General features: G+C 42.1%; 1 long non-coding RNA gene across 1 annotated transcript in view; it reads right to left on the reverse strand.

Annotated features, from left to right (window-relative positions):
• LOC144158513 (uncharacterized) overlaps positions 1 to 22,869 on the reverse strand; it is a 114,782-nt gene that overhangs the window by 88,558 nt on the left and 3,355 nt on the right. The window lies entirely within an intron of this gene.

A 22,869-nucleotide genomic window follows, 5' to 3' on the forward strand; every position in this document is an offset into this window, starting at 1 on the left:
GCCACCTGGTCATGTTTTCGTTGAGGTAAGATAATCTTAATTTTCACTCCAAAGAACTGGAAATTTCTCCAGCCTAAAAGCTGCTCAAGAAAGCGTGATAGCGGTCCGGAAACGCTCACTTGAAGGGCTAAAAAAAAACAAGAGTCGTAAGAAAAGAAAAACAAATAGAGCGAGAGCGTGGTTCTTTCAGTCATTAGTGATACTATATTTTTACACTTCCGTTCTAGCTGTTATCTTTAAAACATATATGCTGAATATGCAGTTTTCTTCTTTTACGGCCAAAACATTACTTTCTTGCGCTTCATTATTTTGCAATGCTCTTTTCAAGCCCTATGTTTCTCACACTGCAAATCTAAAAGATGGGTCTTTAGCAATAAAAGATGAATTGAATAACTCTGTTCAGGTTCACCAGTTTAGATTGCCTGCGACATCACTATACTAACGCCAAGAAGAACCCTTTGGCGGTATTTAAAGCAATACTCTTTTCTGAATCCCGACGATACGAATGTTTTACGCGTTTATAGCATTACATCATATGTATTTGCTACACAAGCTACCAGATTAGGTCTTTTATAAATAAAATACCCCCAAAAAGTGTTTCACAGCAGGCGCAGCGCCCATATTAGTATAACGCCGGAACCAAGGCTATCTCTGTCAACCGTAGCCGCTCCACTAAGAAAATTGCGACGTGAGGACAAAAGTTCAGCAGGGCCTGCATGCCTTTAGAGGAGTTGGAACACTGCTGGGGATCGCCTAAATGCTCCGCATGCTCCGAAGAATGTGAATGCCAACTTTCTGTGATTCTTTTGAGGAGAACAAGCAACGCATTCCAAGGTATTTCAAAAGAACGTGTTGCTGGACGTGTTGGTTTAGGTTTACTAACATACTGAGTGGCGCAAATACACAATACACAAGAAAGAAGAGACAGACAAGCGCTACACTTCCAGACCTTCAATCGCAACGACAGCAACGTACATTTATTGATACATCCCTAAATGCGCAATACACAGACCGAGATTGCAAAAAAAGTTCTTACCGAGAAGAAACCCATGCTGAATTCAAGAATATGCAGGTGAAAACAAAAACGTCATGAAGAGTTCAGTTAGAACAAAATTCCTGTGAGCCAATAGGAAAGCCCGTTTACAAAACCGTGATTAACAATTGGTATGAAATATTTTTGTACTGCGCAGGAATTTTGAAATCAACGTGTCTTTTATCACAATGGCTTTTAGTTTGTGCATACGGCACAAAACCTAGAGTTGTGGCATCGCTGTTCCCTATGTCGGTAGAGGAAAACAAATGTGCAGCTCGTTGCCAATAAGAAAGAAAGTTAAATTCGAAAACTCTTTTAATTATTGCAAAATGATTTTAGGTTGATTCATTGAAGTAGTTCATATTCCGCAAATACATAAAATATTTCACATTATGTTTACTGCCTGATTACTCAAGAAATTTTCGTTGGCATATATGACAAAGTCCAAGGTGAGAATTAATATGTTTTTCGAATGGTTTCGCGACAATTTAAAGAACTGACACCAATTTTTTGTCACGCCTGACAGCCTCAGAAAGAAAGTTTTCTGAACACTTACCAGAGTGTTGTGTTTCCCACCCAAATAGCTACGCTGAATTGCAGAAGCTTCTCTACTGTAGATCAGAGACTTCCAAGAGCCTTTTTAAAGCAAATTCTACCAATCGTACCACCAAATCAGTATCACGTGATTTGACGCTTCTGTTTTGCTGTTAAGGCCCAATTATCCCGTAAAAACATTCGCCTGACAGCATTTCTATTGTTATCAGCTCCCAGCAGTGTTTTTCGTTTTGGAACATCTGAAAGGACAATTCTATAAAGAGGAGCAGGAAATTATCGTGGCTAGAGCAATATTTTTGAAAGGGTTTCCTGAGTAACCTTGCTTTTGTGAGCTTTCTATCTGAGGATGATAGCCCACTACGCACGAATCCTCTTCATAAACAAAGTGACAGTTTCATATGCAAGCCACTATATACCAGGACAGAAAGGATGTGTGCGCAAAAATTCTGCGAATTCCTATTATGTTGCTATGGCTTTTGGTCGCAAAATAGTGTTATCAATTGCTACCTCTACCTTGCACAACTATTGTAAATTGTTTACCTTCTAATACCTGTGATGTTAAAAAGGTGTGTTATTTATTAGATCGAACCAAATCATAAAATCCATCATGATGTTGTTTTGTTTCTTGAATAAATCATACCATAGTAATGGGAATAACACTCTGGTGAAGTACCACTGGATAAATTAGAAACGGTTTTCACAATATTGGTAGCGCAAGTCATGTTTTGGAGCTGGAGCGCTATCCAAATTTATAATAAAATTCTAGACATATTCAACACATACTTCAAACAGGCGCATCAAAGAACCAGTAACTAGAAACAGCTTTATTTTTGTCTGTAAATAAAATATATTTAGAAAAATTGTTGTGGCGATAAACCATAAAATATTTAAAACATTTGACCGCGTAAGCAAGCAGAAATGGGCCGAAACTTGCCGTTTCACCCGGAATTGATAACGTGAAGTTTGATAAATGAAAAAGCATAATAGCTGTAATTGATAGACTGGTGATCGCAAACACAAATGGAGTCTTAGTGCGCTCGTAAATCTCCTGCACCGACGCGTCTACACCATTTCTTCCTACAGTCGCCGTATCGCCATGTCTCAATCCAACAATTTATGTCCAAAAAGGCTTCCCCAAGGTGGCACGAGATATGTCAAAGGAGCTGCGGCCGCTAAAGAGAGCATTTTGGTGCTCGCAGATTTCTAGACACCTTGAATTTTTGACGTTCCCCCCGTGCCCAAGTCACAAAAGAAGCTGCTATTCCTGAACTGTGAAATTCTATACACCTTCTGATTGTGCGGCCAATATAATAGGTTATACAATTAAATCTTGGTGTAACTACGTTGGCTAAAGTAAGAAATTTTTTCTTATAGAAAGGTTTTTGTTATATGCAGGTCTCGTGTTATGACTCATGGCAATGGAGTAGAAACAACATCAAAAGGCTAGACATCAGTCAACGTGAACTTCTCTTTCATGGATTTATTTCACAGTCAAACACTCTGTGAAAGTCGCCTACTGTTTTTGCACCATCTAAAGCACTACACAGCGTTCCAAAAGCAAGGTCACTTATCGTTATATTAACAAACGTAACATAAGTATCACTTTTGCCCGTTTTCCCTTTTGGTGCCTTAATGCGCTTCAAGAGCCAACATTTTGCAGGAAGGGAGCCCTTATGCGAACGTGGTGCTTTGTAGCAACCTCAAAATGGTTGAGTGGGTGCTAGCTGGGATAATGTACCAGGTGCCGACATCCTTCTTTCTCGCCGCCAATGTCGCCATTCATAATTGCGAGCTTGTCTTGAAAAGACCAAATTTTTTGTTTTGTGGCAGCAGAACTCATCACCGACAAAACAATACCCCAGATAGCAATAGAGACTTGCGACTACACGCCAGCAGGACGTCCCAGCACCTCAAAACATACGTCTCAAACCCAAACCGCACTCGTACGTGTGAAACGCACGGTAGTTGGTCGTACTGACGGAAAAAAACGTTAAGTGTACTTTTTCTTCATACACCACGTGGTGTCACGCCACATAAGTAAAAGCAGACATGATGCAACGTTAGCAACTGGTAACGTTGCATAATAGTGATACATTTTTATTTTAGGTGATTATAAATGTTTTCGTAGAGGTTGCCGGCTTACAGTACTACTAAGATTCTTTATATCAGTTAACTTCTCCAGCCTATTTTTCAGTAAAATGTCAAAAACAAGGACTGGTCAGCTTGCTGACTTCGTTATATCGAGGTTACCCGCCGCAACGTTTTGTTACAAAGAGGTAGCAAACGTGTGACCTCTAATTGGAGTGGTAATAGAGAATTTAAGAACTTCGTTAAATCCAGGAATTGGCTGCATTGATGTTAGTTAAATCCAGGTTTACCTGTTAACGCTGTTTGGCGTAGGTTAGCTTCCTGCAGGGTAGCACACATTGAAGGGCGATGATAAATTACACAAGCTACACAAACAAGGAAATCAGAGGTCCTGAACCTCCAACACCCTCCGTCATAGAGGGGTTATGGGGAAATCACTTAAAAAGTATTTCTCATCATGTGCGGAAAGTGGTCATTGTAGGGGTTAGTATAAGCATCAATTTTGTGACAGGGGCCGCCGCAGTAAAAAATAAAAATTATTGCGAATTCTTTAATTGTGAAAGCTGTCAATTTTGGAGCAGTAATTTTTTGGCGTTTTGATTGATTGCTAGCGGCGTCTTTCCAACGGGATGTCATTATTATTCAGTTGTAACTGGGTAATGAAGTGTCATCTTACAAAAATGTAATGAATATATTTATTATACTCTTGGGGTAATACTAGCGCTCCTCTTAGTGCAGAAGCAAAATGACTTTTCAGTTACAAGTTGGCAGCTGTCCTAGTCAATATTCTCCTTTGTGCTTTTCGTCCAGCAGAATTCTAACCTTCTTGCAGACGCCTCGACAGACTTGATGTTTGGTACCTCTGTATTGCCTTTAAATTCCAGTATTTCTCCGAGACGACTATTTCCCTCTTGAATGGTATTCTGGGCATATTTTGTTTCTTTTCAGGGCCTTCGCACCCTTCCTTGGCTAGTTCCAGTACCAATCTCCTGTTGTTACTGCAAATACTCGCGAAAGGGCGCCGGTCACTGAATAGACTGCACAGAGACACGAGTGCGGCGGGACGACGGGGAAACGACGTTGACGGAGTTTTAGGATATGGTGTGAGGTGAAGCCGCAACTTCAGGACCCTAGAGGTGCGTAGGGGCATGTGGAGTGTGGTAGAAGAAAAGTACTGAAGGGAGTGCAATGTAGGAAGAGCAATATACCAAATTAGAAGTTACAACAGAAGGGGGGAGGTACACTGGTCTGCACGTGCCTTGAGGGGGGTAGGCGATGGGAGTTTAAAGCCAGGTGGAGGGGCGAATCCTTAGGCTAGTTTAGGGTAGGGCAAAAAGTAGAATACCACAGGAAAGTCGGTTGATGACAACAAAGGTCCCAATAAAAATCGAGAGCCTCTAATCATTATCATAAGCCACCCAAAACAAAAGACTATCATTTTCATTTTATTTCTGGAAAGTACTTGCCTTAATTCATGATTAATTTCGTAGTTTGTACTATCAAGATAAAATAATCAGTAGCGTCACGGAGTACAAACACTCCAGTGTATACTTATCTCAGTCAATCCAGTGGATTAAATATGTAGAGTATATAATAAAAAGTCCTGTAAAATGTTATATTTTATCTTAGGAACTCTAATGGTGCATCCAGACGAGTAAAAAAAACACGATATTTTATGCAAGTCCGATATTGACCTGATTATGCATGTGTAGTGTGGCACCCACCCCAAAAGTATCTTATAAAAAGATCACAAAAGCTAAACAACCAGGCTGCGTGTTTTGTTACTCGCAATTGAAACCCTTTTGCTAGCATTTCGGTTATTAAATCAACCCTGATATGGGAACCACTGCAGCCCAGTCGTAAAAAGTTAAGGTTCACATTTTTACACTGCATTTACTACAATGGGCATGGGAGCGTCGCCATAATGATCCTGATAAACTTGTTCGACTTCTCCGTATGTCAGGATCGTTACGCAGATTCAAAACGCTCAGATGAATTGTTTCTTGTTGCGTTCCAATGCCCACAACTGCTCTTCAAAAATGTGCATGAGTTTATGAGCGTGATCAAAGTGTTGTTGTCTGGAGACGTTGAACTATATCCAGGCCCTCCGACAACACGCAACAACTCGCAGACCCAACCCGCAGGCCTGGAGGAAATACCAGGCAATGACGATAGCGAGCCAGTAATGCCATGCTTGGGTTTCTTAAAGAACGCTCTTAGAAAAATGAAGAAGGCCAACTCCGCATCCTGAATTCAATTCAATGCCTAAGCATTACCCTGGAAAAACTAAATGAAAAGGTTACTAGCATGTCTGAATGCCTTGTCTGTGTTGAAATTATGGTCGAATCTCTGGAATCACTTCGTGATGACGTGGCCTTGGAAAAAAACCAAAAGTGTAATAAAAGAAAACGAAGCCAAATAAATCCCGCTAGAGCAATCTTAAGGGCAGAACACGCAGGAATAACCTTTTTTTAACGTTGCCGACTTGCCAGATGACAAATGGGAACAATCAGATGAAATGGTTTTGAACTTAATACGTAAGAAAATGGCGGAACCATTTCAGGCGCGGATATTTCACGTGCTCATAAGATAGGCGCACCACACCCGGTAAACATTAGGCCTATAATCATAAAGTTTTCTTATTTCCAATCTAAACAACAGGTTCTGCATGCGAAATCGCAACCTAAGGAATTAAACATTACCGCCAGTGAAAATTTTTCACTATCTACAAGGCATGGACGAAAAAAAACTAGTCGATTTGCAAAACAAACCTCACAGGATGAACACTTCAGCCTTCGTTACAATAAACTCATCCTGAAAAAGAAATCTTGCATGTATTGTGCCGTGACTGATGCTGTTTATAAAAAAAGTCAAAACGCGTTACTAACAGTTTGCCGCATCAAGTCGAATAAAAAAACGTTACTGGCCAAGATAACGCCGGCCATTCATTGTCGCCATAGATATCAGACCGTGGTCACCGGCGCGTGCAGAAATACGATGATAAATCAATTCTTTTCACTACTATACGCTGTGTCGTCCGCAATAGTGGTTCCATATCTAGCACCGCCGATACAACAGCAGCTGATATAGTAGTTTTAATTAAAACGTGTCTCAACGGCTCTGTGCATAATCATGAAATTTCTCATTCACAAAAGAACTACCACATATTCTGCCATGACCGGCCCTAAAGGCATGGTGGTGGCGTTTTGATTCCTGTATAAGATGGGTTTCCTTGTTTTAAAACAAATAATATGGGTGCTCTAGAGTTTATTTACGTGGTATAAAGAGTTAACTTCACAAAGCTTATCTTCTGTGTTTGCTATCGGGAACCTTTCACGGCAGTGGAATTTTGTACTGACCTCCACGACTCTTTGTGTGCCAATCATACCAAATTGTCTGATAATCCCATCTTTCCTTTCGGCGACTTTAAGTTTCTTGATTTTACTTGATCCTGCCCCTACGCTACTAGCAACAAATCCTGTGAATCGACTAACTTTACAGAATTGCACTCGAATTTTTATTAATGCAACTTATTACAAAGCCAACAAGAGTAACCTCTTCTACATCCAGTATTCCAGACCTGCTCATAACTACCGTACCCGATTTTGGTTCAGACATAACGTAGCTGCGGGGTACCAGCGATTACAGCATACTTAATATTCAATTCAACTTACCATGCCGTAGGTCCCCTAATAAGACTAAGGTTATCTGTAAATATGCTAATGGAAATTTCCGCGCTATTAGCGATGGCTTAGAATTTTTACTTGATATTTTCGTGTTGATTTTATAAACGGTCGGGTAATGATAATTGGTGGATTTATCGAAATGTCCTTCACAGACTAATTGAATCGCATGTTCCACGCAATTTTATTACGACTAACCGCCAGTTATCTTGGTATACTCGCGCTTTAAAACGGCTTGTCCAAAAGAAAAGAAGAATAAGAAAACCCACGTTTTGTGAAAGATCCGAGCAGTGGTTAGCCCTACGGACGGCCAGTGAGATGTATAAAAGCGCCTTGGAAGATGCGAAGAAAAAATATTGGAATGTCACGTTACCTTCGCGGTTATCAAACGATCCCAAAAGATCTTGGAACACTGTGAATGAGGCGAACCGCTCAAGTTTATCTTTTTTTTTATTCTCAATCTAACCCAATAGCCGAAAGTGCTTGCGCTGAAGCGGCGCTAAACGATGTATTTATGAAGGCTTTTTCTACTGCTCCTAATCGATCATTCTCCAAGTACGGCAATGATGCAAGATTTCCAATGAATCCTATCAGTTTTGACATTGATGGAATAGTACGTATGCATAGTACGATGATGGCATAGTACGATGATCTATAATTATCTTCTTCGAGTGGTCCGCACAATATAATGCTAATTTTTTTTAAAAAACATGAAGGCCTATTTAAACATTATATTAAAGGAGCCATGAAGAGAAAATGCAAGTTGGTTTTATTCGAAAGATTTCGTGTTTTATAGTGCCCCCAGCGCTTGTCCGGATACAAACGGTGCTTTATTCACTGAGAAATTAAACAATTTAGGTTAAAATTTTGATTTTCCCGCTCAATCGTGCGTTTTCGTGGCCCCAAGTGACATCACGGGAACCGACCGCTCTGCAGCCTAGAGAACCTTCATTCACGCATCCGCCGTACAGGGTAGAGACACGTAACGCTGGCGCCGCCATGTTCGGTTGCTCGCTCGCCGCCGAAGCAAGTCATTGTGTCAAAACCGCGCTAAAATTATCGCCGCAACGCGGTTTACCGAAGAAGTTTGAATCATATTGTCTGTTTCGCGTTGCTAGGTCTCGTGGGAAACGAAAAGAATAACGCGTTGAGCCCGTTGGCCCAATTGCGGCGGCACGGGACCGTTCAAAGGTTGTCTCCACCCTGTAGCGGTGTTGGTTTGTTCCCGCGTTTCTTTACGTTGCGTAACCTAGATGGCGCCACCATACCGTGGCAAGCGTTTGGTTTGTTTTTGCCCGCATTTAAACCTGGCTTGTTTTTGTTCTGGGAGAAAATATTCGTTCCCTGAAACAGTGCTCACTCGACAAATGGGGCCACGTAAGACACTGTTGCTTGCGTCAATCGCCAGTGTCGTCTGAGACAACCCCAAGCCCCATAGTGCTGTGCAGCTAAACCAAAGCATGCTGTGCGCAGTACGAACAGCAGAACGCATCAGTACTTCTATGTTTACATGTGCTTTCGTAACTTCCACTGTTTGCCCCATCATTCCTATTGCTTTGTAAAGAATGTGCCCTAAATTTAAGCGCAAATCGCTCGTTCGTCTAGTTTGTAAGCTCTACCTAATTTGCGTCTGCTTCTGCCAGCCTCCGCCAATCGCAGAGCTTAGCCCATGTGACATCACAGGTTCTGTTGCGGGAAATGAGCTGGTGGGTCGCATGACCATTCCCGTTTTTCCTAATTATGTAGCTTATTTGAGCGAAGTTTACGTTAAAAGTGGTGTCAGTATGATTCTAACGAGACAATCTTTTGAATGAACCGAACTTGTGTTTTCTCTTCATGGCTCCTTTAACTAAAATACTTAACCAATCATTAGAACCCGGAAATCTGCCTGACGACTGGAAGATCAATAAATTGGTTCCACTCTATAAATCCTGTTGCCGTCATTTATTAGGCAATTGCAGCCCAATTTCATTAACCACCATCTGCTGTAAGATTATAGAACATGTCATATTTTCACACCTAGCAAACATTATTGAATCTTTCTGTATTTTACTTCCTGTTCAACATAGGTTTCGAAAAGAATTTTCCTGCGAAACTCAACTCGCAACATTTACAAACGGCATGCATTGCGTGCTCTAACTGACTTCTGAATTTGATTGTATATTTTTATATTTTTGCAAGACATTCGACAGAGTGTCTCACCAATTGCTTCTCTACAAATTGCATTGTCTTAATATTGACCCTAATGTATAATTGTGCATTGAGTGTTTTTTGACTAATTGCTTCCAATATGTGCATGCTAACTGCCATAACTCTTGAACAGTTCGTGTTACCTCCGGTGTTCTCCAAGGGTCTATGCCTGGCCCGTTACTCTTTCTTATTTTTAATAACGATCTGCTATAAGTCTAGCATCTCCAATAAACCTTTTTACGGATGATTGTGTACTATACCGTGAAATAAAAGGCCCTAACGATGTTTTTGTGCTACAGAAAGACCTTAATGCAGTGTCTAAATGGTGTTCCAGTGGCATATGACTTTTAATTTGAGTAACGGTAAAATATAATGCTCTTTTTTCGCCCCGTGAATCCTCTTGCCGTTCATCCTATAGTATTAACAATTTTCTTTTACAATTGGTAACCTAGAATAAATATCTTGGCGTAATTCTCACATCAATCTTGTCATGAAATCTGCACATCAGTACTACCACGCCTAGAGCTAACCGCATGCTTGGGTATATCCAAGGAAAATTTCAAAACTTTTGTATCGAATAAACGTGTTTTGTGTACCTTACTAATCCGTAGCAAACTCGAATACGCTGCTTCTGTTTGGGAACCTTTTTTCTATATCTCTAATCCACACTCTTTGAGCAGTAAAAAATCAGGCAGCCGATTTCATTTTTGGAACTACGACCAGTTTTTCAGCGTAATGCTCATTAAAAACTCCCCATTCCTTCTGCCCTTTTCAATGTGCAGAAAAATTTCGCGCATGTGCTGTTTCTTTCAAATATATGAGCCGAATACTTCACTTAAGAACGCACTATTCACGCCATCAATATATCTCATCTCGCATAGATCATTTGCGAAAAGATGGCGTGCCTCAATGTTGTACTGCTTCCTGTTTCAATTCATTCATCCCTAAAACATTTGCGCAGTAGAACCAACAGCCCTCTTTCTTGATGCTTGTAACCAAAGTAGAACAGTTTAGGCAACAACTGACTGACTTCTACATTCCCGGCTAAGTTTCAAATTTCTTGCCTTGTGCTTTGTTCGAAATATTGTGCATTTCGTTAGGTTTGCTTAATGAAGTCAATTTCTGTTTGTACCAAAGTGCTACGTTTTACACGTGCAAATCAATATGCCGTGATTGTTTTTTTACTCTCGTTACACAACTAGGCTGTATATTTCAGCCAGCTTTCTTTCGCAATTCACCGCAAATGTTTCCGTGCTTTTTGTATTTTTATTGATGTATTCATTTTTTACCACTCCCCTCAATAATACCCAATTAGCCATGAGAATATCTTAAAGAAATGAATGAATAAATAAAGAAATAAATAATAAATGAATATATAAATAAATAATTGAAAAAATAAGTAATTCAGTAACAATAAACAAATAACTAAAAAATAAATAAACAATAAATAAATAAATAAATATTTCACGAAAAGGCCATGATTCTTCCCACAGAACAAATACTCCTTCAACTACTTTTTTTCAAGAACAGTATGTGACTGAAATATTTTCTGAGAAATTGGTTAGCCTACAAAACAACGATCTTTTTTTCTACCATTTATGATCAACGTTGTGTTCGTTTTTACCAATATGAATAGCTGCTTTTGGAAAGGTGTATGAATGTATAAATGCATTTGTCTACACTTCTGTGTACATGTTGCATGTCCCCCTGCAATAAGTTCCTAGTGCGATGTAGGTACATAGTAATTAAAAATAATTCGTGCACTTATTTGCAGCCTAGCTACGGCAGCTTCTGTAATAACGGCGTAGCGCAAAGGTCACCCCAAAAACACTTTCCAACAGAGAACTGTTTGCCTGAATATTTTAACGCAGCTTAAGAAGTTCTAGGACAACTGGTGGCTGGAGCTTTTACTTGATAATTGTACACTGCATTTCGTTCTGCGGCCAAGCAAGCATTAAAAAAACCATGTACCGCGGGATGAGATGGACATCGACTTTGTAACGCGAGTGACCTAGGATCGATCTCAACAATGACAAAAGTACCCTTTTCAAAGCCTCTCGGTGGCTGCAGGACACCACGTAACGCTTTAGCCAGGGCGACAAGCGGGAGCACTAAGGGCTCTGACTTAATTCGGAAAACACACAAAGCTGGTTGGGATTCGATCCTGTGCGGCCACTGCAGCAGGCAACTGCGCTAACCATTATGCAGCGCTGGCATTGTGCCCCTTCCAGATGAACCGGTGGGCTGATGCGTAGAACCAGGGGAACAGTTTATTCTGTTTTTGTGGAAACCAATCACGGACATTGCCTGGTAAGTGGTGGGGGGAGAGGATCGGATAGATCGGCGTGAACGAAAAGAAGCTGCCCCAGCATTCCTGCCATCCCGGCTTTCATTTGTCAAGGGCACCTTCCCAAGAGGGGACGCATCAAAACCCCCAAAAAAGAGACAAGAAAAGAACAACAGAATGGAAATTTGGACGGCGCGTCTTGAACGAACCAATCAAGGAGCGCCAGCGCCGACGCACCGAGGAATCATGGGCTAAGGTGGCAGCGCACTGGTCGGCCAATCAGGGAAGGCCGCGCATGGGACCATTGGCGAGACGGCCAAATAAGGACATAGAAGAGGCTAAGTGCCAATGAGAGTGCGCCACGGAAGAGCCCAGAAGGTATAAAAGCGGGGCGCACAAAGGGGAGGCAAGACAACGGGAGGCAGACAACCAGGAGGCGGCCGGAGTACGTGAGCTTCACGGAACGAGCCAGGGGGATGCGACCAGGCCATCGACCGTGCCATCCGAGCCTGGGCGGGAACGGGCCGACTTCGCATCGGCACCGTCATCCTAGGTGCACCACGAACCTGTGTCTTCGTGGCCCTAGCGGCATCGGTCGGGCACCAGCGACCAAAGACCATGCTCCATCGACGTTCGTCTCGACTGCCCCGAAAGGCTATGTTCGGGCCGGGCCTACCTGGAACCTACAGAGGCAGCGGCTACCAGGGGGGAACCACCGAGGAAGCACGCCGTCGAAGGGATGACCGGGCGCGTCAAACGCCGGCATTGAAACGAGACAAGGATGGCTACTACCACCGAGTCGCGGCCACGCAACGGGTGCGACACATCAGCACCGACGACAGCGGGGTAGGCAAGTCCAGTAGGGAAGCAGTTGTAAAGGACACAACTAGGGAGTTGTGGTACAAGAGAAATTAACTAGAACTTGGTTAAGGAGTGTATTTAGAGTGTAATTTGTGTAGGACGTTATTGTAGAGACTTTTGAGTTTTGATTTGAATTGTATATTGTATGTTGATTGGTATATTGTATATTGTATATTGTACTCAAACACTCAATTTGAATTGTATGTTGAGTGCTTTGCCTGAGGGTTTTTTGTGTGTGCATTAAATCTATGTTGTTAAACACGTCAACAGCTTCCCTGTGTCCATTGCTCCGAGGTGGTGAAGACCACCCCATCATCCGTTCACGTGACACTGGCGATCGGAGCAATTCGCATCAAAATATGAAAAAAAGATATCTAACAAAGTGATCCAAACACAATGGTGCATTGCAAGTCTGTTTGACGATCAGGTGATTTTGCTTTGCCATCAGGTAAGCAAAGTTAGGTTACCGAAATAACTTGCATTTATTTAATTTTATCTTACGAAACCAGGCGTGAGTGGGCATGAAAAGGTATGTACTTCGTATATACTGTAAAACTCGAACTGGACAACTTGTGGAAAACATGTCTGCTTTTTTCGGGAATCCTTAGGTTTCTCGTTACATCGGCCTGGTAGATCGAATGCTTGTCGTATGCACACGTGTATAACCACCGTGAATCTTTTGTGAGCTTTGCGCTGAGTTCAAAAGCTGGTGGTGCTTGCCGTTAATAGAATATTGGAGGCACATGGAGGTATTTGCGAATGTGGGTGAACTTTTGGCTTAGAAGAAAGCCCAAAATGTTCACCCCGGGCGTATTCTTGGATGAGAAAAGCCGACTGAAGTTTTACTGTGTCGAAGACAATCTTTCATTCTCATGCATGTAAAAGGGAAAAGGTTTAATAAGCCGCCTCAAGACCGGGTAAATTAGTCACCACTGGAAGGAGGTAAAAACTGGAAGTACCATGTACCAGGCTCAGTGGACGATGTGAAGGTACAAGCCTAGCGTATGTGCGAGAGTACGGTTGACACGTTTAGGCAGGTCATTGTTGTACATTAGAGGCACTCGTGTTCCCCTAAAAACAAACTGTGATCAGTAACAAAAAGTTCAGTGGGAATGATACCGGAAATTAGGGAACAATTAAGTAGTGCAAATTACTGTCTATAACAAAAAGTGAATGACATTTTGAAGTAGAGATACTCGGAGGCAGCTTTGTTTTTGCACAACGTGTGACCAAAGGGAATGCTCGATGCGGTGAACTCGCCTGGATTTAGCCACCCTGCACAGTGGAATCTGAATTGATTGCGAACACCGAAAACGTTTCGGCCGCAGAGCAGGTGGAATCCAGAAGAGGGGACGGTAGCGAAATTTTAGTTATTGCAACTTTGTTTTGTGTGCAGTGTAGCTTAGGACCGCACAATTTCTGTCGGGGTCCTTGCGCATAGCATTTGCAATCTCAAAAAAATCACACAGGCACGGGCTCTAATTGAGCCTGTGTCTGGTAGACCAGAGAGAGTTAGTGTCAGCTGTCTTACCCATTCGGCTTCGAACGTGAGTTAGTACCCGAGAGTCGAACGGCTAACTACGTCGGCCTTGACGGTGCGGAGTACCCTAGGACCACCAAATGTCTGCCCGCGTACATCCGTGTGCACACCACCACCAGAAAAAAATCAACCGAAATTAGATTTGAGCCGTGAGTAACAGTTTTATTTAGAAAATATTCAAGGTCCAACTCACGGCTCAAATCGAATGACGGTCGGGGTGCTTATTGGATGTCACTAAGGGCGCAACATGCCGTTATTTCGACACCGAGTACGTCGCACCCTCGCCATCATCCATCGACTGGAGAGGCCGCAAAATTTTTCTCTCCACCTTTTCTCAAAACATATAAACATAAAGTGAACCACCACACTCGCTCTAGTGAGTCCATCAAAATTTCGCAGCCAAGTAAAATAAACACGGGCCAGTACCGAGAAAATTATTTCAAAAAAGGCAAAGCGTCAGTGAAATACACCCGTTCTTATTGCTTTGTTCCCATAATATTCCAGTGCCGCATATAACATTTAACAGGTAATATACAACCAAACGCGCACAGGAAGAAATCAAGCACACAGCAGTTAGCAAGCTCAAATTGTGCCCTTCCGGTGCCTAAAAGTAGTACCAGGAGGGCAATAGTGCCACTGCACTGACAGGCCCCCCAAAAACGTTATAAATTTGCACAAAACCGGTGAGAGCGATACGGGACACGATCGTAAGATCTTGAGCACCGGAATGTCCGGAGTAGGTTTGCCATTCAATAGTCAAGGGAATATTACAGACGTGTTCAGGAACAACCAGCAGTTACCGCGCTCCATCACGCCGCGGATCGCACTGCTGTAAAAGGTCGTTACACAGTGAAAAGAATCAAGCCCTCTCTTCAGAAACGTTGAAGTTGAGATGGTAGGTATTGAGCGTTATTGAGTCATGATGACATTATCCCAAAACACTACCTACATTAGGATGCGAGAAAGTCAACAATATCTGCAAAAATTCAGTTTCTTTATAAAAATGATACAGAATGAACGACGAAAAAGTGCGCCTGCAATTTGGTGGACCAAATCAGACTGATACAGCAAAAAAATCAATAAACGCCTGGCTGTAGCGCCCAGAGGTTGAGCCACCCTAGGAAGTCTTTTATTGACAAGAACCGTAAAAGCTATGTTGGCACGGGACGAAGGTGCTGTGACCGAGTGCACAGGTATTAAAACCGACGACACATTTGGCAAAAGAGGCTGCAAAATAAATCAAGAGAATAAGCAGTTCTAAGCAGGAAGGAACAGTTTTGTTACAGAACAAAAAACCAGGATAAAAAAACATAAATCAATTTAAACTTGGAAAGAGTCATCTCGCGTTTTGGATCTGAGTTTAAGGTGAATGAATTATCATAGAATGTACGGACATGATTACTCAACGGAGCAGTTTATTTTGGTTGTGTGCAAAAAATGTCCAATATTGCTTGCTAAGGGGTGCGCGGGGGTTTGGTGAGACCGGTATGATAACTTTACCAAAATGGCGGGGACGCACCCTGGGTTTCTACAAAGTACTTTGTATAAAGCGTAACTGTCGCTGGCAGATAAATTCTTCAATGGCTATGGTCTAGATTTACCGCTTGTTTCGCGCTTCCAGGATCGCACATAGTTAGAATATTACTCTTAGTATGAACGTCGGAACTCTGTACACGTGTACAGAGGTATGATCACTGGCCATGCAGCAAGAAATCTCAATGTGTGAGTATTTAAAGTCCATCACATCGATCAGAGAGCATTTAAAGGTCTAATTACATTATTTCCTCAATAGTTTTGCTCAAACACAATGTTCAGTATTAATAAATGCTGTTGAAAAAGACTCACGCAGTTTTTTTAAGTTCAATGTTAGAAAGGCTAAGCTTTGTTCATAATGATGTAATCATTTGCATCGGAGATTCCCCGCCGCATTTCATTTTTGGCTTTCCTTGAAAACGCAGTTCTCAATTTTTAAACCAGTTTACAATTTTTGAAGCTAAGGTTTCATTTGAATAAATATAAACTGCACTGTTTGAAGATTTCTTAATAGTCATGGGCTGTATACCAAGCAAGTTTGATACCTTTGCGGGGTTTGGATTTGCCGGAGTATTCATCAGGCAAATTAACAATTCAAGCGCCCATCAATGGGGTGCCTTCTGGGAGAAATGTCGTGCTTCCGTAGTAGGAGACAGCATTTTTTGGGACAGATACTTTCGCAGTAACAAATTCTTGTCGCTTTATTCCTCTGTACTGCATGCGCAGGTATTTTGCGATGCAAAACAACAAGGAGTGTAGTGCAAAAAAGCAACCCTATTAAAAGATGTCTAAGGTTTTAAGCACTAGCGTCAAACTGTGGTGTGATTAATAAGGGAAAAATATTTTGTTTGCTTTAGAAAGGTTTGCCATTACTTGGATAAAAGATTGCCGCCGATGTTTTAAAAGCTTTTATTGAACGATGTTTACAAGTGTAGTTGTGTAACAATATACTATTACTACTGTGAAAGCAAAACCAGGAAATATCTGAATTTTCAGAAAATTTTGTTCCCTGCGACGCCTTATTGTTTCACTTGATTGAAAGTAGAGGACGTTTTGTAGGCCAAAATAGATGTGACCAACTTTGCGATGTACGTTCAATTTTCAAGTTGCTTTTTACGTTATCGGATTCCTGAGGGGTAGGCCGATGCTTGCCATTAGTACAGAAAACATTGGTATCACTCATCTCTGCGACAAAAAACGCCCCGACATACTGCATTCCACATAAATGGTTGTCACTCCTTGTCTCACGTAAGCCGCCATTCCTTGTTAAAACTAGTTTACTTGCCAGCGCTGTAGGCTGAGCTGTATTATCGTTATAGAAGTATGCAGCTTCTCTCTGTTGTTGCAGAAAGAGTGACTACGCGACAGTGTGTTTCCTTGAACGGCGACACTCCTAATCTCTTTTCAGGCCGGTAGAATGTAAAAATGTAAAAGTGAGGTCTCCGAAAATGAAAGAAAATACTTAATCAACTTTGAACAAGGTTAAAAAGTCGTGAAAAAACGATATATTTCGGTACATTTACCTTCATCCAATTATACATTACACAGCTGTTGCAGCGTACAATTATACAAATATGCGTTTTTCTTCATCTTGAGATGACACAAACTTTCTCCGCATATATTCGGGGTTGACGAATAAAACCTTTAGTTGTAAGTAAGCGAAGCATGTTGTCACCAATGAACATGTTAACTTGTGCTATTTATACAAGGATAAACGTTCGTACACCCGTCAAATTATCCGGTCCATTCCACAGACCATCTGCATCCTCCTCGCTCAAACGTTCTTTTGTCCATATTTTGCCTTCAGTGAGGCCTGCGAGATTCGCCCTGTCCTTGCACGTAAAAATAGGCCTATTATTAATTGCGACACCTTCAGCAATACTGAATACTAAATGCTCTGCAACTTTCAAAGAGATTGCTTCAATAACGCGTAGTTACTAGAAGTTGCAGAAAATCACGAGGCAAAATGTCACGATTGATCCTACGATGCAGTTTGATGAAATATTTGAGAGGGAAACTTCCACAAAGTGTTCGTCCTTCGACCCCTAAAATTTTTAAGACCTTAAGGTTTCGCTGTAAGACACCCTATTAAAAGTATTTTCTTGACATTACTTTAAAATCTCAAACAGATAATAAATGAAAATATATAATAATTCCTTCATAAAAGCCGCCCAACCTGCATAGTTTCATGTAATTTCGCTAGTACATAAACATTTTGTTCCACTTCTGACTGGCCCTATATAGCTTTTAGGATAATTTACATTAAAGATGTCTTTGTCACTGCACGTTGAAGGATGCGGACGCGTTTATCGCTAAAACCGCCCTCTTTAGCGGATCCTGACATCGCTACTTGTCATGCAGTCTCTTTTTTTCGTGCCAAAGAGACATGCCAAAAATATGAAAGAACATAGCCTCCAGTGCGTTATGCAACAGATTTGCAGTGCCTGTTGCAGGCCTCTTGCCCTATCGCGGAAATAGAACCACCACCGCTGTTTGACTAGTTGGGTTAATCAGGTTACATTGATGTGCAAACTAACCACGATACAATGACCCACTCACATTTTTAGGCCAGTTACGGGTGTGCTTTTCGACATACAAGGTGTGAATTTGTTTTTGCTATTGCAAGGGTTCCCTCTCGTCAATAGAAACCATGCTTCTCTCAAGGCGCAATACCAACCCGAAAAAGACAATACCGCATCAACCGATCTCGACTCAATGGTTGTGCGGGTTCTTAAACTCTTGCCAACTAATGCTCATCATTCTTGTAACCCAAGTAAAGGCGTAAGAATGGCTAGAATGGTGAACATAAATGCTACATTCAAACACTCTGCAAGCAGTCTTGTTTAGCTAGGCTACCGCTCGCATGCTCACTTTACCTTCTGTATTGCATGTAAATACTAAATTACTGCCACAGCGAACATGCCGGGTTGTTTCCACCATGCCGGTACCTTCACAAAAATCTGCTCCTCTTCCTCTGTCTTCTTGTGTCTTCTTCTTTTGCTGTCTTCTTTTGTGCCGCTTTTGTGCTATATCTTATCTTTGGTGCATTACCAACCACCCTACTTTATTTTCAGTCACCAGATAAATATTGCTGTTCCAAAGACAGTTTTGTCCAGTACTAAACATGACTCGCGAAAAACAATCTCGATTTTTTGCAGCACCTGCTCAGTATTTACCGGAGTCGAGGGCAAAAAAAGATCAAAGTGTTACCTCTTATGATAGCCCACAGTTGAGCACCCAAAATTGAATAACCTGCTGTAAACTGGACCAAGCTGTACTGTGCTGTGGCCAGTGCAAGAATAGTTGGTTAACTGCAAATATTAAATTCAGTTGATTGTTGTATTTCCCGAAGTGTACTCGCCCGGAGAGCTTATGGTCGTAAGAAGCGTAATGTGTGTCCTTTTTGTCACGGTAACGAGCCTGTACTGTGAACAGAACTGCGCTATCGGCTTCCCCATTCCCCATTCTGCCTTCCCCATGGAACTTAGGCATGCGTACGTAATTTGAAAGTGAAAGTTACCAATTATCAAACTTCCCTACACCTGCACCTTGGTCGTGCCTCATCACTTTTCCTTCTCGGTCATCATCATCACCAGTGTATCTTCGCCCACTGCAGCGCAAAGCCATCTCCCATTATACTCCAATTACCCCGATCCTGTAGCAACTGTGAGCAGTTTATCCCCGCAAATTCTTGATCTCATCTGCACATCTAACTTTCTGCCGCTCCCGGCAACGCTTGCCTTGTCTAGAGATCCACTCTGTTCCTGCAGCGGTGGGGTATAGGTAGAGCATCAGCCTCGCATGCAAGAGGACCGTGGTTCGAATGCGGGTGCCGGACAATTCGCACCGGATTTAAAAAAAAATCTGCGTATTGGTGGAATTGCAGAATGGGGCTTGGGGTGTGTCCTTACCCCGGTGACCATTGCCGGTAACTCACTCCCTCACCATAGAAAGATTGGCCATCCTGGTGTAGTAACGGCCACAACCTCCCATGAATACGCCTATCCTTCTCGGTATTTTATCCCAAACAACCCAGACACCGTGATTGGTTCGCCAAACTAAAAGATGCCTTCCATGTTCACTTTCTGTGAACACGCACCATCGCGTTCCCCTATCCTGGGGTTGAAATCAGGCTTAATTATGTGCTGTTCTGGCATGGGTCTGTGTTAGCGTTGCGAGTTGCGCACTTGGCTATTGTTCTGGTAGACCAGCATTGAAATTCGTCGCTATTCCAAATTTGTTATAATTTTTTTTCTTTCTATCAGGGTCATTTTCGTTCAATTTTGGTGCCGCAGGTCGGGACACTTTTCTAATCTGAAGAGGCATAAAAAGATCTTAAATTACAAGACAGTTGTTTGTGACCACGACGTAGTTATGGTGGTCGCATTATCATTTTGTTTGCGTAGATGAAAACCAAACGCATGTATCCTTGTCGGTTCCAGTATACGAAGAGGTGTGTCTGAGCGTTCGAAGAACATTCTGTTTTGATATTTTTCTTGAACCAGATTGCTGTTAACGTTTGCTATGTTCTGCTGAAAATATCAGTAGTTTCCCTCATAATATTGCAGCTTCAGATACACGGGCGCAGGTCGAGCAGTTTCTCGTGGACCTTGAAGAACTGTGCTGCACAAGCGCGAGGAGCATTAGATTGAATTGAGTTAGGTTGGGTTGAATTGGATTGGATAGGAATAAATTGGATTGTATTGGATTGAAAATCCCATCCAATTGGAGGACAGGTAAGTAGAGAATTAGGTACAGAATTAGAGAATGAAGTAGAATCAGGTGTCTAGAAAATTAGGTGTGGATTGCGGCGGTTTGCGCATTCCAGAGAGGTGACTTCACAGCCGCGGCAGGCGCACTGGCGCCGGCGCGTACCCAGCTGTGCGCCTCCATTGCGCAGTAGCCAAGACTAGCGCTGCGCCGGAGCCTCTTGATAGCCGTTTTGCGGGGCCTCTATAGAGACGTACTGCGCATGCGCGAGGAGCATGACTGGACTGGGCTGGACTGGACTGGACTGGACTGGACTGGACTGGACTGGACTGGACTGGACTGAACCGGACCGAACCGAACCGGACCGAACCGGACCGAACCGGACCGCACCGGACCGGACCAGACTGGACTGGACAGGACTGGACTGGACTGCACAGGACTGCATTGAATTGAATTGGATTATAGATTGGATTGGATTGAATTGCTGAACCTCAGCTCACGCTACGTATATCCTGGCATAGCTGAGATAGGCCACTGCTAATTTTTTTTCGTGCTCCTCCAAGATCTTTTTAGGCAAGCAATGGTATGCTGGTGTCACTAAAGAAAGTAGAAGGCAGCGTTCAATACACCTTAAACGCCCCTTAATCAGCGCCAAAAGAGAAGTTGACCTACTATAGCGGCTCCAGGTTGGAATCGGCCTATAAGTGAAAGACCGCCACGTTGATGAGGCAGCCACCTAAGAACTATTTCAGATGCTGCTGGTCCACACCCAACCAGATGAGAACGGAACGCCGCAAGAATGAGATTCTTGAAGGCACCAGGAGCCAGACACCATGTGCTTTTAAAAATATTCTTTAGACAAGTTGCTATCTGTGTTTCTAATAAATCTGAGCTATGCGACAAATTATGCAACAGAACCTAAAGAAACGTTGCCTATAAGGTGAGAGTTAAAAATAAAATAAAAGTAACAGTAAACAAACATACTCGAAGATTGTGTTGTACCTAGTGAAGAAAATGATTGAACAAGTCCACGAATAAAAAAGCCTCTAACAGGGTGTCACCAATAATCGAAACCATGTGCGAAAATGTTGTACACAATACTATGCTGGCGTTGAACTGAGCAAGCCTTCCCAAACAAAAAAAACAAAGCTACTGCTATTGCTGACAGAATAGTTATTGCCGTATCCAATTATTACACCGCATTGTTAAAAAGATCAAGACAAAGCGAACAAGAACCCTTCAATAAATTATAAAAAAACAAGCCACGATGAGGAGTTAACTTTTGTTTAGGTGCACATTTGAGGGCAGTCGAATAAAATGGCGCGTCGTTTGCTTTCCGTAAATTTATCCGTTGAGGTATGGCAACAAGAGTTACCAATAAAAACGGAGACATTGTAGTTTAAACAAGAAAAGTCTACATATAGGCCGAAAACCAGCACACTTTCCCGTCAAAAACATCATTACCGGTGGTCGCAACGAGGACAGAAAACGCATCCTTTGCTTCAAACACTGCCTGACCGCAGGGACAGGCGGATCTTCTAAATAAGAGCCTCTTTCTCAATAAGAGGCGCCGGTAACTAAACCTAAATCAAGATCAAAATACTACGTTAGCGGCAGTGAACAACCAATGCGCACTGTCGGTAAGGGCATAGTCTCCTCTGCATAGCCTCATAGGCTCTCCTCTCACCGCTGCATAGATCTGAGGAGTTCCAGGAGAAGATGCTGCTCTTAAATTAATATAACGATTATTAAAATCAAATAAATAATGTTGAATCTTCATAGAACCTGTTCTGCGAGCCCAACATACTGGAATACTAACTGGTACCAGAGAATAATACTTATACGTACTATTACGAATTCATTATGATACTCATAGGCCATGGACAAAATCATCTCACATAGAAGCTTGGTATAGGAGGCCCAGAAAACCAAAACAGTTCCATTTTTGGACTACGCCCTGACGCTACAAATGAGGGATGAGGTATACAGTAGGGGAAGAATTAGTGTTATTTCATAGTACCTTGGGATTTTTGAAAGCAAGCCGAAAGAAACTGGTGCTTGCTTTGTTGTTTTCAGAAGCGAAACCCAAATATATACATAGAAATTCAGTAAGAAGTTTAATTATGCAGTTGAGTTTCAATACATACTTCAGTCCAAGAACAACTTGGCTGGCCTAACTGTGGACACGCTGGAGTTTTTCCTGTATATATTTTTAAAATTTTACGCCACATTCTTGTGGCCTTTTATATTTTAAGCAAGAAAATATTTCACTGCTGACTTTTAAAACATGCCGTTTCATATTTGTTGATTGGCCCGACATACATTTAAAAAAAATTCCCCCACATTTCCCCGGAGGGGAGCATGAGGATGTCCGAATGCACGGGTGATG

This window comes from Haemaphysalis longicornis, unplaced genomic scaffold (assembly GCF_048455015.1).
Source record: "Haemaphysalis longicornis isolate Haplotype H1 unplaced genomic scaffold, Haemaphysalis longicornis Haplotype H1 scaffold_10, whole genome shotgun sequence".
Classification (NCBI taxonomy): domain Eukaryota; kingdom Metazoa; phylum Arthropoda; class Arachnida; order Ixodida; family Ixodidae; genus Haemaphysalis; species Haemaphysalis longicornis.